Source organism: Pelophylax lessonae, assembly GCF_965119305.1.
Source record: "Pelophylax lessonae genome assembly, chromosome: 9".
Classification (NCBI taxonomy): Eukaryota; Metazoa; Chordata; class Amphibia; order Anura; family Ranidae; genus Pelophylax; species Pelophylax lessonae.
Genome location: NC_138776.1, coordinates 104,007,029 through 104,027,187, shown reverse-complemented (window position 1 = coordinate 104,027,187; position 20,159 = coordinate 104,007,029). Strand labels below are relative to the sequence as shown.

The window sequence follows — 20,159 nt, the reverse complement described above, 5'->3', positions numbered from 1 at the left end:
ACATCTGCGCAATGCATCACTTACTATTGAGTACTGGATCACTTACTAATGACCCCTGAACTTTGTGTCAATAACTACTAACATTTGCAGTCTACAGCAAATATTAATGACCCATGCAGTTTGTGTTACTCATTAACCACTAGCCAACCACTTACGTTGCTGCTACTGCAGCAGAGCGGCTCGGCTGGGTCCAGCGATGTAGACCTACGCCGCTGGATTCCTCCCACTCTCGGCGGCGTGCGAGTGCCGCCGGAGGCTCGCTCCCGCTGTATTCAGACACAGGGGGAGTCGGGCCAGGGGAAGAGAGGCGGTGATCACCGCCACTCTTCCCCGATCATCGGGGAAAGAGTGAGGAAATCTGCCCGCTTGTGTAAACAAAGCGGGCGGATCTCCACTGTGACAGGCAGGGACAGATCACAAGATTCAACATAGCTGAACCTGCGATCTGTGTCTGTGTCACACAACCCCCTCCCCCCACACACATCAGTAAGCATAAGGCACACATTTAACCCCTTGATCACCAACAGTGTTAACCCCTTCCCTGTCAGTGTCATTATTACAGTAACAGTGCATATTTATAGCACTGATTACTGTATTAATGTCACTGGTGCCCCCAAAAGTGTTAAAAATGTCAGTTAGGGGTCCGATCTGTCCACCGCAACGTCGCAGTCCCGCAAAGAAAATGCAGATTGCCGCCATTACTAGTAAAAAAAAAAATAAACAATAGAAATGACAAATCTTTCCCGTAGTTAGTAAACAAGATATCTTTTGCGTAAACCAATCAAAATACGCTTATTGTGATTTTTTTTAGCAAAAATATGTAGCAGAAAACAAATTGGCCTAAAATGTTAAAAAATTTTGATTTGTAATTTTTTTTGGGGGAATGTTATATATCAGAATGTGAAAAATATTTTTTTTTTTTTTCCAAATTGTCCCTCCTTTTTTTAAAAAATTAAAAATCGCACAGGTGATCCAATAGCACCAAAAGAAAGCTCTATTTGTGGGGAAAAAAAAGTACCTAAATGTAATTTGGATACAACGTCGCATGATTGCGCAATTGTCCGTTAAAGTAACGCAGTGCCGAATCGCAAAATATGGCCTGGTCAGGAAGGGGGTAAAATCTTCCGGTCTTAAAGTGGTTAAAAATACGCTCATTGTGAATTTTTTTTGTCAAAGACATGTAGCTAAATACATTTTGGTGTAAATATATGACAAAAATTGAATATATTGGATATTTTTTAACTGTCAAAGTAGAAAATGTCAATTTTCCCCCAAAATTTTTGCTCTTTTTTTTTATTAATATCGCAAAAAATATAAAGCGCAGAGGTGATCAAATACCAGCAAAAGAAAGCTCTGCTTGTGGGAAAAAAAGGACGTAAATTTCGTCCACTTTTCTCACCGTTACTTCATCCGCCTCAGCCGGCTGACAGCCGCTCTCACCATTCAAATTCGTGATTCCGGTTATCTGTGATCTCCATCTTACACATGATGGTGGCTATTATATGGTGATCATGCATACGATTTGAGCTGACCTGTGGCTAACACCATGGGATATCAGGTTGTCCCCTGGGTCCAATTGAAGTTGATGCGATCCCCCTGCGAGATATACAGGCACACTCTTGTTCAAACGTTTTATTAAGGTTTACAGGTGAAGAGAAGCGTCAGAAGAACAATGAACAGAAGAATAAATACAGCAATGTGCAGAATAACATGGTGTTACAGAAACCATAAATACAAAACCCAACTGTACATACAGGCGGTTACAAAAGCAAGCCGCAAGTAACAAGGATGAGAGGAGGTGGGGCTGTCGCAGCCGGCACACAGGCACCCCGTAAAGGGAACAAGCTGTGCCCGCGTGGGGCGATACGACCTCCCGCTCGCTATTACGTAGATAGAGGCGACTCCGAGACTCATATACATAAAAAGAAAAATATTATAGAGAAAACAGAGCAACAAAAGTGAAGTCAACAACTATGGTGGTAAAAACAGGGGTTACATATTCAGATTGAAAACGTAGACAGGAATCGTGGTGAGTGCAAAAGCATAACCATGCTGTTGAGGTACATCACGTATAGGACGTATTTAGTAAACACATGAGAGTACATACAGGGGAAGAAAGGGAAGAGGGATAAAGAAAGAGGGATGGAGGGAGGAAAAGAGAGAAGCAGGGGGAAGGGAAAGAGAAAAGGTAGGAGGGGTGTCGCCGGGGGGTAGAGCACTGGCATCAGACAAGTAACATAATGAAGCTGAAGGAGGAGTATCATGGCAACAAAAGAGAGGAATCAAAATCAGGTGGGAGGAAATGTTCAACCCAAGGTTGCCAAAGCCTATTATATTTATTCACTTTGTCCAGCAATACTGCTTCTATTTTGGCATGAATCCTCGCCTTGGTGATCCTGTGTTTTACCTCAGGTATGGGTAAGTGTGGGGATTTCCAGGCCTTCGCTATAGTCTGCTTGGCTGCAGTGGTAGCCTGTAGAAACTGTTTTTGTCGGGATTTGGAGACATTGTCCGATTTCATATTCAGAAGGGCCAGAGAAGGGTCTGGAGGGATGGACGTATCCAGCTGAGTGGAAAGGATGCAGAAGACAGCCTCCCAGAATTCTTGTACTTTAGGGCACGTCCACCATATGTGTAAGTGGGTGCCTGCGTCTAGGCAACCTCGAAAACAAGTCGAGGGGTAGGATGCTAGAAATTTTGCTATGCGGGGAGGTACTAAGTACCAACGCATTAGGACCTTGTAGTTAGTTTCAGAAGCCACGATATTCTGGGAGGCTGCCTTAGTCGCTTGCCAAATGTTGGACCAGTTGTAATGTTCTGGTACCTTTGGGTACCCTAATTACTCTTTCATAAGTGTATGCGCCCCACCATTCTCTTTTGGTAAGGTGCGCATACACCTTTAAGACTGATGCTGTCATCACTGAGCGCCGGACTGATGGCTATTTAGATCGCCGGCTCTCACTCACATGTGTTCGTTCAAACTGCTTTGTGCCTTGATGCTAACCTGTCTTGAAGCTCTCATGCTTGCAAGCTTACCTCGCTGTCGGAACCACGCTGCGCTGATCCCTGTATCCCGCTACCGGATCATCCGCTCTTGCCGAACCTCTCCTCTGCTACATTGCTATTAGTGATAAGTACCCCGTAGGGGAAACCTCTATAACTTTCATACTAAAGCTTACACTATCTAGCTCTGCATACTAAGGACTATTACTACATCTGCATTATCTAAGATTGCTAGCTCTTGAGTCTACTACCACCTGTTCTTGCACTGGGTTGATCTCTCTTGTATGTCCACCTGCTACTCTGTCATCTGCTACCATACATGATTGCTAAACCTATCTGCATCTCATCTGCTACTATCTTACTTTCAAGAACATTTCCTTTCAAGTGTCTGTCATCTACCATCTCTACCCAACCTGTCTCTTCAGCCTATCATCACTGTGTTACTATATACATAAGCCACTCTAGGAAACATCTTATTGAGTGTGTGTATTTACTTGCTGAATTGAGATCCTCCACACATGATGAGTCATTGAGAGTTGGGAATGGTGTCTCAGCGTTTCTCTACATGACTACTGAAGTGGAATATTTCTGCAGCTGAAAATCCACATCATACATAAAACGCAGGAGCGTTACAGATTGAACGAACCACAAATGGATTCAGCAGAAATAACCACTCAGATGACACAATTAAAACAGCAAGTACCTGCGTTAATACACGCACTTGCTGAATTAAAAGAAGACAATCAGGCTCTGTCGCAGCAGGTAATTAGACTGACACAACTTACCACTGCTCGGTCCCCTGAACCCAAAATAAATCCTCCTTTGGTATTTACAGGCGATCGCAAAAAATTTCACGAATTTAAAAACGCATGTGAGTTACTTTTCTTGCTAAAACCCCGTACCTACCTTACTGATCACATTAGGGTTTGTACTATTATTTCTTACCTAACAGGCGATCCTCGGGCCTGGGCAGACTCTCTTTTTGAGAAAAGCGACCAGCTTCTCAACTCCTATGCCTTGTTCCTAGCAGAACTCACTAGCCTATATGATGATCCCAATAGGCAGAGTACTGCCGATCTTCAATTAAGATCCTTGAAACAAGGTGGGAGACCTGTAGAAGACTTTGTCGCAGAATTCAAGAGATGGACCCCTGATTCAGAATGGAATGATGCAGCTCTGAAATCCCAATTTAGGCTTGGCCTATCAGAGGCCGTTAAGGACGAGCTCGCCCGAGCGGATCTGCTAAAAACCCTGGATGCATTGATACAACTCAGTATCACCATAGATAGAAGACTACGAGAAAGAAAGGCTGAGAAAATGGGAATGCCATTATCCAGTTCTTCTCGGATTTCGGCCGTTGACCCCGTTCCTATGAAGGTAGGAACCATACGCCCACCTCTATCAACTATGGAAAGAGCCAGAAGACGATCTGGTAATCTCTGCTTGTACTGTGCATCCCCGGATCACAAGATAAACGTCTGTCCCCTAGTCTACAAAAAGAAGGGTGAATGTTCACATGTCCTCCTAGGGGGATTGACAACTTCAATCACTAACCCTTACCTTTCTGTTTGCTTAACATTACAGTGGGACCAGAACAGGATTACTACTAAGGCCATGATTGACACAGGATCTTGTGGAAATTATATTGACATACGTTTTGCTGCTTTAAATAAAGTTCCTATTATTTCTAAACTTAAACCTGTCTCAGTGAGTCTTATTAACGGTGTTCCTTTATCCTCTGGTCCGATCACTGATCAGACACAGGCACTCCTAGTCACTACTAACGGGTCTCATATGGAGACCACTACCTTCGATCTAATACCTTCACCCCACTTTCCCATTGTTTTGGGACTTCCCTGGTTGCACACACATCAACCAACCATAGATTGGAAGGAACGGACCCTGACCTTCCTCTCTTGCTATTGCGAGGGTACGTGTAACCTCCCGTCTTTCGGGAAGATCCTGTCTGTGGTGACAGATGAGATTGCACCACTATGTTATCAGGATCTCTCTGAGGTTTTTCTTGAGAAAAATGCTCAAGCACTACCTCCCCATCGAGACTATGATTGTAGCATTGATCTACTCCCAAATAGCAAATTGCCGTTCGGTCATGTTTATCCTCTTTCACAGGATGAACTTTCCCATCTCAAAGACTATTTGGATGAGAATTGGGAAAAAGGTTTTATTAGACCTTCCACTTCTTCCACAGCAGCAGGACTCTTTTTTGTCCGCAATAAGGACTCAAGTCTCAGGCCTATCATCGACTATAGGCAATTGAATGCTATTACAATAAAAGATCGCTAACCTCTACCGCTTATCCCTGAGCTCATTGAGCAGGTGCGTGGAGCTACCTATTTTTCAAAATTGGACCTGAAAGGAGCATACAATCTCATTTGAATCCGTGATGGACACGAGTGGAAGACTGCATTCAGAACCAGATACGGATTGTTCGAATATCTTGTAATGCCATTCGGGCTATGCAACGCCCCTGCAGTTTTTCAACGATTTATAAACGATATTTTCAGAGACTTACTAGATGTCTGTGTTGTGGTATATCTGGACGATATACTTATATACTCACGATCCCTGTCTGAACACATAAGACATGTAAGACTAGTATTATCGAGATTGCTTGCACACAACCTTTATGTGAAACTGAAAAAATGCTTGTTTCATAAAGAAGAGGTACTGTTTCTAGGCTACATCATATCCAAAACAGGAATCGAGATGGACATGAGTAAGATATCCTGCATTCAGGATTGGCCTACACCAACCACACGCAAGGCGCTACAGCGATTCCTTGGATTTTCGAATTTCTACAGGAAGTTCATTAGAAACTTCTCTGCCATTGTGAGACCCCTCACACAGCTCACTAGCATTAAAAAACCATTCAAATGGTCAGATGAAGCAAATAAAGCTTTTCACCTGTTAAAGACAAGGTTTACTTCTGCTCCCATACTACGCCATCCAGACCCATCCCTCTAATACATTCTGGAAGTAGATGCGTCAAACATGGCAGTAGGAGCAATACTCTCCCAACGACCAACTCACACTTCACCACTTCATCCAGTCGCCTTTTTTTCTAAATCCCTAAGCAGTCCAGAGATAAATTACCCCGTGGGTGAAAAGGAACTGCTTGCTATAAAATTGGCTCTGGAGAATTGGCGACATCTACTCGAAGGCACCCAATTACCAATACTTATATACACGGACCATAAAAATCTCCAATATCTTCAGACTAACAAAACTCTCTCGCACCGACAGGTACGATGGTCACTATTCTTTCTAAGGTTTAACTTCCTAGTGACCTACACACCTACAGATAAGAACAAAAAGGCGGATGCACTATCACGACTAACTGAAGAAAACTACTTCGAAATCCCTTCCGTTCCTATAATACCTCACAAACGCATTATTGGAGTTGTCCGTTCCTTGAAGGAAGAGGTTTTGCATGGTATAAGTTTGGATTCACCCCCACCACAACTAAATACTGATGCAGAAGGCTTCCTCTACTACGACAAACTTTATATACCACCTACCATACGCACCAAGATCTTGGAATTATCGCATGATGTGCCTATGGCAGGACATATGGGTATGACAAAGACTCTTAATCTGATTACCAGGCAATTCTGGTGGCCTGACATGAAAACATCTATACAAAAATTCGTCTCTTCATGCAATATCTGTGCCAGGTCCAAAATTGACAATACGAGACCATCCGGTCTACTATGCAGTCTACCAATACCCCAAACTCCATGGGAAGTTGTGTCCTTGGACTTTATAGTGGAATTGCCTCCTTCCAAAGGATTTAATACCATCTTAGTGTCAGTGGACCATCTGACAAAAATGGCACATTTCATTGCTATTCGCAGACTACCTTCGTCCAAACAAACGGCAGAACTCCTGATGAAACATGTCTTTAAGTTACATGGTATCCCAAAAACTCTTCTGTCTGACCGTGGATCACAATTTATTTCCAAGTTCTGGCAAGAACTATGTCACATACTACGGATCGAGCGGAAGCTCACTTCTCCTTACCATCCGCAGACCAACGGACAGACTGAAAGAGTCAACCAATGCATCGAGCAATATTTACGTTGTTACACTTCTTACCAACAGGATGATTGGGTGGATCTTCTCCCTCTGGCAGAATTTGCCTACAACAACGCAACCCACAGTACGACCAAGCAGAGTCCGTTCTACTTGAACTATGGGTTTCATCCCTCTATTCTTCCACCACGCATCCTTCCTTCAAATAACCCAGTAGCTTCAGACTATCTTACCCAAATAAAGGACTCTCTGGGTTTGCTTAATACTACTATTGCACACGATCATAGTCAACAAAAGAAGTACTATGATCTTCGCAGAAGACCTTCTCCTCAGTACGCTATCGGGGACCTCGTTTGGCTCTCAACAAAAAATTTAAGACTGAAAATCCCTAGCAAAAAGCTTGGACCTCTGTTCTTGGGACCTTTCCCAATCAAGAAACTTATTGGAAAAGCTGCAGTACAGCTTACATTGCCAATAGACCTCAAAATACATCCCATTTTCCATGTGTCGCTACTGAAGCCCCATGTTCCTGACCAAGGAATAAGGCCTACTATCCCACCTCCTCCTCCTGTACAAGTTGAAGGTGGAGAAGAATATGAGATAAAAGAGATTCTGGATTCTCGTATCCACAGAGGAAGACTTCAGTACTTGGTTCGATGGAAGAACTATGGGCCCCAAGATGACACCTGGCTAAACACCTCTGACATACATGCCTCTAGATTAATCCGCAATTTTCATGCGAAGTACCCAGACAAACCAGCTCCAGAGGCCTTCAGGAGCCGGCCTTAAGGGGGGGTACTGTAATGTTCTGGTACCTTTGGGTACCCTAATTACTCTTTCATAAGTGTATGCGCCCCACCATTCTCTTTTGGTAAGGTGCGCATACACCTTTAAGACTGATGCTGTCATCACTGAGCGCCGGATTGATGGCTATTTAGATCGCCGGCTCTCACTCACATGTGTTCGTTCAAACTGCTTTGTGCCTTGATGCTAACCTGTCTTGAAGCTCTCATGCTTGCAAGCTTACCTCGCTGTCGGAACCACGCTGCGCTGATCCCTGTATCCCGCTACCGGATCATCCGCTCTTGCCGAACCTCTCCTCTGCTACATTGCTATTAGTGATAAGTACCCCGTAGGGGAAACCTCTATAACTTTCATACTAAAGCTTACACTATCTAGCTCTGCATACTAAGGACTATTACTACATCTGCATTATCTAAGATTGCTAGCTCTTGAGTCTACTACCACCTGTTCTTGCACTGGGTTGATCTCTCTTGTATGTCCACCTGCTACTCTGTCATCTGCTACCATACATGATTGCTAAACCTATCTGCATCTCATCTGCTACTATCTTACTTTCAAGAACATTTCCTTTCAAGTGTCTGTCATCTACCATCTCTACCCAACCTGTCTCTTCAGCCTATCATCACTGTGTTACTATATACATAAGCCACTCTAGGAAACATCTTATTGAGTGTGTGTATTTACTTGCTGAATTAAGATCCTCCACACATGATGAGTCATTGAGAGTTGGGAATGGTGTCTCAGCGTTTCTCTACATGACTACTGAAGTGGAATATTTCTGCAGCTGAAAATCCACATCATACATAAAACGCAGGAGCGTTACACCAGTCTACATGGTCTAGGTGCAATGACAAGTCTTGTTCCCACTTATTGGTGTAGGCGGGCAGAGTCCGGTTGGGGGAGTCCGAGAGCCTGGAAAAGAGAAGGGAGATAAGGCCCCAGGAGTGTGGGTCATGTAAGCAGACATGTTCAAAGGATGTGAGATTAGGTAAGGTAGAATCAGTATGGGTGCATTGTGTTAGAAAATGCTTGATCTGGAGGTACCGAAATATTTCGGAGCTCGGTAAACCATGGGCTTCATAGTGGGTTGGGAACGGTCTGAACGAATTGGATACCATAAGTGAGTGGGCTCGGATAAGACCAGCAGCAGACCACCGATGAAATGAGGAAGAGGATTCCCACACAGGGGGAAAGGATGGATTATGCAAGTACGACAGCAGAGGGTTATGGGGTGATTGGAGCTTGTATTTGAACTTCAGGGTATCCCACAGGTGTAAAGAGTGACGTATAACAGGATTAACAACTGACTTACGGTCCACGGGGCTTCAGCCACAAAAGATTGCCCATAGAGAGAGGGTCGCAGTCAACAGCTTCCAAAGCTACCCATAGGGGAACTTCCTGGGCCGCATGCCACTTTGTAAGTTGAGCCAGCTGTGCAGCCTGATAATACTTAGCGTATTGCCAAAGACCTAATCCGCCTTGGAGTTTGTGGAGATACAGAACCCTTTGTGGTACCCTAGGGCGGGTTATACAGGCACACTCTATACCAGTTTCTGGTAAGCAGATTCAATACCGGTGGTGGATAAACACGTTGCTGGATTTTTCAGCTCTTTATGCACTTTTACTAATATTTGTGGATAAACACTGGAGGTGGACTTTTTCACTTTCTCAGTTTGGATTTATCACAGAGACTTTATTAGACTACTAATTTTCCAATTCACTGATTATGTTTACACACATATATGGTTGTTATACTATTGATTTAGGTTAAATTACTCATATTTGGTTATTTTTAGTTCAGCATTTTTGGTATTCATGATTGATTTCATTCACTTATTCACTTGGCGCAAATTATTTATAATAGGGTCAAGTAATACAAAAGGTAACTGTAGGGAATGATCTGATGGAGAAAATAAAAGTACGGTTGTTAGGTATGGGCAGGATAGGCTTCTCTGAAGAGGAGGGTTTTCAGGGATCATCTAAAAGCAAATAGAGTAGGAGATAATTGGACAGATGAGGTAGGGAGTTCCATAGGATAGGAGAGGCTTAGGAAAGTCCTGGAGGCAAGCATGGGAGGAGGTGACAAGAGAGCTAGAGAGCAGAAGGTCTTGGGAGGAATGAAGAGAATGGTATTTTGAGACTAGGCTAGTGATGTAGCTGGGGACTGAGTTTTGGATGGCTTTGTAAATTGTTGCTAGTAGTTTGAATTTAATTTGTTGGGTGAGTGGAAGCCAGTGGAGAGATTGACAGAGAGGGGTAGGAGACGCTGAGCGGTTGGTAAGGTGAATGAGTCTGGTAGTAGCATTCATAATGGACTGAAGGGGGGTTAGCCTATGTAAAGGTAAGCCAATGAGAAGAGAATTGCAGTAGTCGAGGTGAGAGATGACCAGGGTGTTATCGGTTAGAAAGGGGTGTATTTTGGAGATGTTGCAGAGGTTAAGGTGGCAGGATTTGGCAGTGATTGGACATGGGGCTGAAAGGAGATATCAGAGTCAAGGATTACACCTAGAACCTTGGCATGGGGGGATCGGCTAATAGTTGTGCCATCGATCTTGACAGCGAGACCAAGGGAAGCAGCATGTGGGGAAGGAAAAATTATGAGCTTGATTTTGGACAGATTGAGTTTGAGGAAGTGGTTTGACATCCAGGCTGATATATCTGTTAGTAAATTAGTGATACGTGAGGAGACTGAAGGAGTGAGCTGAAGGGTAGAGAGATACATTTGGGTGTCGTCAGCTTAGAGATGGTATTGGAAGGCATGGGAGGCTATCAGCTGACCCAGGTAGGAGGTGTAGATCGAGAATAGGAAAGGTCCAGGAACAGAACCTTGGGGACCCTGACAGAGAAAGGAAGAGGTGAGGAGGAAGTAGAATTGTAAGTAGCTCTAAAGATGCTGTTGGATAAGTAGGAAGAGAACCAGCTTAGAACCAGCTAAGAGTAAAGTCACGGAGACCAAAAGCGTGAAGTCTGCAGTCTACAACAATTACTACTGACCCATGAACTCTGCATTACTTACAACTTACCACTGGTTACTTACTACTGACCCCTGACATCTACATTGCTTACTGCTGGCCTCTACACTCTGCATTACTACTGACCTTTGCACTCTGCGTCACTATTGACTCCAATTTCTATGTCACTCACTACTGACCTCTTCACAATACGTCACTTACTACTGACTCCTGCATCACTTACTACTGATGCCCTGAAGTCTGTGTCACTTACTACTGACTTCTGCAGTCTACAGCAATTACTACTGACCTATGAACTCTGAGATTTTTACTACCTACCACTGGTTACTTACTACTGATCCCTGATCTTTACATGTTTATTACTGACTTCTGCATTACTTATTACTGACCTCTGCACTCAGTGTTATTTACTACTGACCTTTGCATCACTATTGACCCCTGAACGCTGTGTCACTTACTACTGAAATCTGCAGTCTACAGCAATTACTACTGACCTGTGAACTCTGCGTTATTTACTACTTACCACTCATTACTTACTACTGGTCACTGAATTCTACATTACTATCACATATCTGGTAACAGAGCCTGATATGATGAGAAAGACCTCTACTACACCTCTGACTCGGGGCCCCTGATAGTGTAGATGGGAGACGCAGGAGTACAGAGTGGAACAAGTGCTTGCAAGTTTTGCTAGAAGCAGGGTATGTGTCCACGCTGGGCAGCTAAAGTATTTAGAAGGCTCCAGTAAGCAGACGAGCTGGTAGGCAGCTGGTAGGCAGCAGACTGAGGTAGGCTGGCATGAGTGATAGCGGGCATCTGAGATGGTTGCTCGTAGCAGATAGTCGGTCAACCGGAACAGAAGGGTGGTTGGCGGGTACCAGTGACAGCAGGCAGAGTAGCAGGGTCAGGCAGGCCAGGTCATACACAGGCAAGATGGGTCGGGTACAGGGAACAGGCAGGAGCCTGGTCAGGAAACAAGCCGGGTCTGGAACTGATCAGAAAAGCAGGATCCAATGGAGGAGACAAAAGTGGAGGTCAGGGGACAAGCCAAGGTCAGTGCAGGCAGAGTTCAGAGAGTGGTCAAGACAAGCCGGGTCAACTACTGGAGTCAGGATATAGAATCACTGGAACACAGGATACACAGCAGGCTTGAAGGCAAAGCAGCACTGATCCTGAGCACTGGCCGAGTTTAAATAGCTCATTTGGCACCAACATCTATCACAGGTGCACGCGAGCACCGGCGCGCATGAGAATGCGTGACAGCACGTGTTAGCACGTAAGTATGTGCATGCGCATATCCATCAGCCACTGCCCAATTCTTGCGAGCACAAAAGGGAACATGTTTTAGCCTGTGCACAGAAGTCCATCCAGAGAAGACATCTCGTCTAGTGGCAAGCCTTTCCATACAATTGCCTACTACTGACCTCTGCATTACTTACTCCTGACCTCTGCTATATTTACTACTAACCTTTGCACTCTGCCTCATTATTGACCCCTAAACTCTATGTCACTCACTACTGACCTCTTTACAATGTGCCACTTACTTATCGCTTATTACTGATCCCTGCCTGGACCCTGCAATCTGCAGCATTTACTACTGACCTCTGAAATATGCCACTGAACCCTGCATCACTACTGACCTCTACGCTCTGCATCAATACTAGCCCCTGAACTATGCATCACTTACTACTGACCTCTGAATCACTACTAACCCCACCGTCACTGCTGATCTCTTTACAAGCAGTGGGAGGGGATGTTCCCCCATACCTGCTGCCTTATCAGGATCTTCTGTCCAACTGGCAGTCCCAATCAACCAGCCGGCGCTTCCGCCCGCTGATCATAGCGCTGAACCAGAATGTTTTTGTTGAGCTCCATGATATAACCCGGATGCGATCACGTCACATCACTTCCGGGTTACCAGAATGTAAACAGCGCCATTTTTAAAAATCAAAAGCATTTGATCTCACTCATCTTGGTGTGATCAAATTCTTTTAAGGGCAGAGGAGGGATCTTGGGTCTTATAGACTCCATATCTCTCCATAAAGAGTACCTGTCACTGCCTATTGCTGTCACAAGGGATGTTGACATTTCTTGTGACAGCAATGAAAGTGATAAAAAAAAAAAAAAGTGGTAACCTCTAAAGGCTTTTAACCCCTTCACGACCACGCTATAGCTGAATGATGGCTACAGTGTGGTCACACATTGCCGGGAGGGCGTCATATGACATTGTCCCATGCTTGCTCTTCCTGTGCGTTCCCTTTGGCATGCATTGGCAGTGATCTGTGATCGCTGCGTCCTTTGGACACAGCTGATCACAGATCGGGGTAAAGAGCCAATCACAGTGGCTCTTTACCATGTGACCAGCTGTGCCGAATCACAGCTGATCACAGTGTAAATAGGATTTGCCAGATATCGACATTTCTCTCCTCAATCTGACAGCGCGTGAGAAGAGGAGAGCTGATAACTGGCAAATCCACACAGGGGACAGCTACACTGATCATCAGTGTCCTGATGATCAATGCAGCCCTACCAGTGCTGCCAATCAGTGCCTATCAGTACTGACTATCATTACCACCTATCAGTGCCCATCAGTGATGTCTGTCAGTACCATCTATTATTGACACCTATCAGTGCCCATCAGTGATGCCTGTCAGTACCATCTATTATTGACACCTATCAGTGCCCATCAGTGATGCCTGTCAGTACCATGTATTATTGACACCTATCAGTGCCCATCAGTGATGCCTGTCAGTACCATCTATTATTGACACCTATCAGTGCCCATCAGTGATGCCTGTCAGTACCATGTATTATTGACACCTATCAGTGCCCATCAGTGATGCCTGTCAGTACCATCTATTATTGACACCTATCAGTGCCCATCAGTGATGTCTGTCAGTACCATCTATTATTGACACCTATCAGTGCCCATTAGTGATGCCTAACTGTGCCCATCAGTGAAGCCTCATTAGCGCACATCAGTGAAGGAGAAAAATTACTTATTTAAAATGTTTTGCAACTTTTTTTTTTTTTCAAAATGTTCAGTCTTTTTTTTTGTTTGTTTAGCATAAAATAAAAACCCAGCGCTGATTAAATGATTGTTGCATGACCGCGCAATTGTCATTAAAAGTATGACAGAACTAAAAGCTGAAAATTGTTCTAGGCAGGAAGAGGGTGAAATGCCCGGTGGGCAAGTGGTTAATGCATCGCTGATGGGTAGTAGAATTTACGTTGTTTGTCGCCGTTGTATGGCTGTGTGCAATTTTAAAGCCTGACATGTTTGGTATCTATTTACTCAGTGTCACGTCATCCTTTTTATTTACCCAAAAAATTGGTTATGTATTGCGATTTTTCACATTAAATTTGATTTTTTCCAAAATAAATGCATTTAAAAAGCCACTGCGCAAATACCGTGTGACATAAAAAATTGCAGCACCCACCAATTTATTCTCTTGTGCCTCTGCTTTAAAAAAATATATAATGTTGGGGGGGTTCTAAGAAATGTTCTAGCAAAACCTACTAATAGATAAATGTAAACAAAAAATGTGAGAAAAGTCCTGGGGGTCACGTGGATTTCTTGTCATCAGTCTAGGAAGGACATGTCCAGGGGGTAATCCTGCAGGTAAGGGACACCTGACCACTCTTCTTCCCTAGGAGAGAGGAGTCACGTCACTCCGGTCAGGTATGTGTCTGGGCAGACAGACAGGGAGAGGAGGGAAGCGGCCGGAACGTCACCCACACAGCGGCCTCGGATTGGTTGAGTGGCGGGAAGCGGCGGCCATCTTGGAGGTGTCAGTGTGAGGCTGAGAGAGAGAGCGGAGGGGAAACGTGACGTGCGGAGCTGACGAGTGACCGAGGAGTGGGTGTGAGGGAGTGGAGGCAGCACCGGGCACACCGGCTAATGTGAGAGCGTTCTGTACAGGTAAGTCCCACAGATACCGACCGAGCCTCCACACACACACCGAGCTCTATAGGGATGACAGCACCGAGCTCTGACAGGGGAGACACCAATGAATGTACAGCACAGAGCCATGACACAGAAGACCTGACACACATATAGGAGGGAGGGAATCTAATGATACACAACTAGAGAGGGGCAGAAAGGTGTAAGGTGGGCAAGGGAAGATGGGCTGAATGTTGTGAATGGAGAAGGGAAGATGGCCAGAAAGTTGTGGACAGAGAAGGGGAGACAGGCAGAAAGTTATGGAAGGAGAAGGGGAGATGGGCAGAACGTTTGGGATGCAGAAAGCTAGACAGGCAGAATGTTATGGAAGGAGAAGGGGAGACGGGCAGAAAGTTATGGAAGGAGATGGGCAGAAAGTTGTGGGCAGAGAAGGGGAGATGAGCAGAAAGTTGTGGGCGGAGACGGGCAGAATGTTTGGGACGGAGAAGGGGAGACGGGCAGAAAGTTGTGGGCAGAGACGGGCAGAATGTTTGGGACGGAGAAGGGGAGACGGGCAGAAAGTTGTGGGCAGAGACGGGCAGAAGGTTTGGGACGGAGAAGGGGAGACGGGCAGAAAGTTGTGGGCGGAGAAGGGGAGACGGGCAGAAAGTTGTGGGCGGAGAAGGGGAGACAGGCATAAAGTTGTGGGCAGAGACGGGCAGAAGGTTTGGGGCGGAGAAGGTGAGACAGGTGGAAAGTTTGGGGCGGAGAAGGGGAGACAGGCGGAAAGTTTGGGACGGAGACGGGCAGAGAGTTTGGGACTGAGAAGGCTAGACGGGCAGAGAGTTTGGGACGGAGAAGGGGAGACGGGCAGAAAGTTTGGGTCGGAGAAGGGGAGACGGGCAGAGAGTTTGGGACTGAGAAGGGTAGACGGGCAGAGAGTTTGGGGCACAGAAGGCTAGACGGACAGAGTTTGGAGCGCAGAAGGCTAGACGGGCAAAAAGTTTGGGGTGCAGAAGGCTAGACGGGCAGAGAGTTTGGGACTGAGAAGGGTAGACGGACAGAGAGTTTGGGACGCAGAAGGCTAGACGAGCAGAAAGTTTGGGACGCAGAAGGCTAGACAGGCAGAAAGTTTGGGACGGAGAAGGGGAGACGGGCAGAAAGTTTGGGACGCAGAAGGCTAGACGGGCAAAACGTTTGGGGTGCAGTAGGCTAGACTGGCAGAAAGTTTGGGACGGAGAAGGCTAGACGAGCAGAAAGTTTGGGACTGAGAAGGCTAGACGGGCAGAGAGTTTGGGACGGAGAAGGGGAGACGGGCAGAAAGTTTGGGACGGAGAAGGGGAGACGGGCAGAAAGTTTGGGTCGGAGAAGGGGAGACGGGCAGAGAGTTTGGGACTGAGAAGGGTAGACGGGCAGAGAGTTTGGTGCACAGAAGGCTAGACGGACAGAGTTTGGAGCGCAGAAGGCTAGACGGGCAAAAAGTTTGGGGTGCAGAAGGCTAGACGGACAGAGTTTGGAGCGCAGAAGGCTAGACGGGCAAAAAGTTTGGGGTGCAGAAGGCTAGACGGGCAGAAAGTTTGGGTCGGAGAAGGGGAGACGGGCAGAAAGTTTGGGTCGGAGAAGGGGAGACGGGCAGAGAGTTTGGGACTGAGAAGGGTAGACGGGCAGTGAGTTTGGGGCACAGAAGGCTAGACGGACAGAGTTTGGAGCACAGAAGGCTAGACGGGCAAAAAGTTTGGGGTGCAGAAGGCTAGACAGGCAGAAAGTTTGGGACGGAGAAGGGGAGACGGGCAGAAAGTTTGGGACGCAGAAGGCTAGACGGGCAAAACGTTTGGGGTGCAGAAGGCTAGACGGGCAGAAAGTTTGGGATGCAGAAGGCTAGACGGGCAGAAAGTTTGGGATGCAGAAGGCTAGACGAGCAGAAAGTTTGGGACGCAGAAGGCTAGACGGGCAGAAAGTTTGGGGCGGAGAAGGCTAGACGGGCAGAAAGTTTGGGACGCTAGACGGGCAGAAAGTTTGGGGCGGAGAAGACTAGACTGGCAAAAAGTTTTTGTGGACGGAAAAGGAGAGATGGGTAGAAAGTTGTAGAAGGGCAGAAAGAAATTCTAGGACTTCAAGGGATGCACCAGTAGTTTCAGTCAGAGGTGACTTAGGGAGGCGGACAACATGATGCAGGCCAGGAGCGTCAGGTAGACAGTGGGGGGGATGAGCCAGTTGTGTGGGAGATGGGTCAAAAGTGACAGATGGGTAGACAGGAGGTGTGCTGTAGGGGACTGGCAGTCCAGGGAGGTGGTTGACAAGAAACCGTCAGAAAGTCCTGGCTTTGAGGTATGACAGGTAAGAGTTGTGTTGGCCAGACATGTCTCAGAAAGTTCCAGTATGAAGGACTTCATCTTTGGCTGTGACACAAGGGCCATAAGGAGATGGAGTAAAGACCACTTCCCAGTCTTTGGGAAGCCATTGCTATTGAATAAGGAGATTTTCTAACTTACTGGAAAGTTGTTTTCGGTTAATACCCAATTGAGCCATGATTGGAGAAGAGGGGACAAAGCTTTGCCTATATGCCATATCATACCATCTACTAAATTAGGAAGAAGATGGCAGTGGATCCTGATGGATGTCATTTGTTTGACGATGGTCTCAGTGAGGCAGTCTGTTTTGGCCCATAGAGGCAGGAAGCAGTAGACAGACCAGTTGTTTGTCCGTTCTTTTGTTAGCAGCCTACATCAGTTTATGTGAGCAGAAGCAGTAATCAAATGAAGCTGAAAGGTAAAAACTGCAGTGCAGGGAACATCTATAAACTGATAGCTGTATAAAAATCAGATCTGCATAATAGTTTCCTGTTTCTAGGAGTGTAGAGTGGGTCCTGATCATTGATCTCTTAGTAAATGATGTGGGTGGACTCCCATCCAATCAAGCATAGGCAATATCTGGGAATTGAACATTTCTGACCTCTGCATGTTGATGATAAAAGATTTGGCCATTTACCAAAGGCTGACCGTGAGACTGAAATAAACCAATAGAAAGATCAAAACATTACACACCTTCCTTCCCTGGTGTTTGTGATTGGAAACAGGGATCCATTTCTTTATGAAGAACATTGTTCTCAGTTTGGACCTTGCTGCACTATTTATCAGAGAATGTTATCACAGAAAGATACTCACAACTATGCCAAGATTAGATGGCTGTGGAATTTCATTAGGATTCGCATGGTACTGAAGCCTTAACCATTGCCTACTGGGCACTTTCCCTCCCTTCCTGCCCTTCCTTCATTTTCAGCTTTCAGTGCTGTCACACTTTGAATGACAATTTTGCGGTCTTGTAACATTTTACCCATATAACATTTTTAAAATGTTTTTTTTTCCACACAAATAGAGCTTTCTTCTGGTGCTATTTAATCACCACCGGGTTTTTTATTTTTTGCTTAACCACTTCCTGCAAACCGTCTTTCTTTTCCTCACACAGTGACAGCGTTGAGGAAAGGAAATGCTGATAACTGACATTTGTTTACATGGGATCAGCTGTGACTAGACAAAGCCGATCACATGGTAAAGGGCCGCTGTGATTACCCCGTACCTCGATCTGCGAAGGACAAAGTGATCACAGAGCACGCCCGCGGGGAGGCGGGGTTCTGGGAGGAAGTCAATCGAAGCCCTTTCAGAACTAGAGGACCACACTGTAGTTGTTTTAGCTATAGCCGTTAATCTAACCAGTTCTTACCAGTTCTTGGCAGCGGAAAGGAAGTAACATTGTAGAAAAGGTGCAAACTTCCATAAAACTATGGTGGTTTATTAGGACATTGAAACTCAGGCTTGTCCTATAAATCTCCCACACAACAATAATCCACATACCAAACACTAGGATCCTCCAATATAAAATACACTGCACATTAAAAGAACTCTTTGAAAACACATCAGGTCTCAATGGGTAAAAATATCATGCAGGATGTAGTGATATGAACTGGGTAATGTGTTCGGAACGAAATAATGCCACATCGTTTAGTGGAAATTAAAATTAACCTACAGAGGGCTGAATTCAATGACACTCTGAAAATAAAAGTGAAACAATGATGCAGTAGGCTGGTCCATTTTGCTGAAATTTCATTGCAACAACTCAAAATGGTACTCAGTAGTTTGTATGGCCCCAATTTGCTGGTATGCTTTACTGACAATGTCGGGGCATGCTCCTGGCGGCGTCATATGGACGAAACATAATGTCCCAGAGGTGTTCTATTGGATTTAGGTCAGGCGAGAGTGGGGGCCATTCAGTGGTATCAATTTCTTAATCCTTCAGGAACTGGCTGCATACTCTCACCACATGAGGCCGGGCGTTGTTGTGCACCACGAGGAACCCACCCAGGACCCACTGCATCAGCGTAGGGTCTGACCATGGGTCCAAGAATCTCATCCCGATACCGAATGGCAGTCAAGGTGCCATTGGCTAGCCTGTAGAGGTCTGTGCATCCCTCCATGGATATGCCTCCCCAGACCATCACTGACCCACCGCCAAACCGGTCATGCTGAACGATGTTACAAGCTGTATAACGTTCTCCGTGGCTTTTTCAGACCCTTTCACATCTGTCACATGTACTCAGGGTGAACCTGCTCTCATCTGTGAAAAGCAGAGGGCCCCAGTGGCGGACCTGCCAATTCTGGTGTTCTGTGGCAAATGCAAATCGAGTTCCACGGTGCCGGGCAGTGAGCACAGGGTCCACTAGAGGACATCGGGCCCTCAGGCCACCCTCATGAAATCTGTTTCTGATTGTTTGGTTAGAGACATTTAGACTTGCAGTGCTCATTCCGTTCCTCCTTGCACAAAGGAGCAGATACTGGTCCTGCTGATGGGTTAAGGACCTTCTACGGCCCTATCCAGGTCTCCTAGAGCAGTGTTCCCCAACCCCCGGGCCGCGGACCGGTACCGGTCCGTGGATCAAACGGTACCGGGCCGCCTGGGCCACCCAAGGAACTTTAAATGATTTCACTGTGGCGGCCAAGGCGCAGAGCATTGCGCCCCCCCGAGCCCGCCCATGGTGTGACAATAGCGAATGCTGTGGGCACTCTGCATTGATTGGGGGCAATGCTGTGGGCACTCTGCATTGATTGGGGGCACGCTGGTCACTCTGCATTGACGTCCCCCCCCTGTCCCCCCCCCAGCAGGCCACAGAAAAATTATCAAACGTTGACCGGTTCGCGACAATAAAAAGGTTGGGGAGCACTGTCCTAGAGTAACTGCCTGTGTCCTGGAATCTCCTCCATGGTCTTGAGACTGTGCTGGGAGAGGCGGAATACCTTCTGGCAATGGCACACATTAATCCACCCTGGAGGAGTTGGACACCTGTGCAACCTCTATAGAGTCCAGGTATCGCCTTGTGATACCAGTAGTGACACTGATCCTAGTCAAATGCAAAACTAGTGAAAAACAGTCAGAAAAGATGCGTAGGGAAA

At 46.0% G+C, this 20,159-nt stretch overlaps 1 protein-coding gene across 2 annotated transcripts in view; it reads left to right on the top strand.

The window, feature by feature from the left end:
- Positions 1–14,604: 14,604 nt before the first annotated feature.
- Positions 14,605–20,159, top strand: part of PLEKHA1 (pleckstrin homology domain containing A1) — a 152,314-nt gene continuing 146,759 nt past the window's right edge. For both annotated transcript variants that reach the window (XM_082269308.1, XM_082269309.1), the window contains exon 1: positions 14,605–14,754. The gene's annotated coding sequence lies outside the window, so the exon portion shown is untranslated. The remainder of the gene's footprint in view (positions 14,755–20,159) is intronic.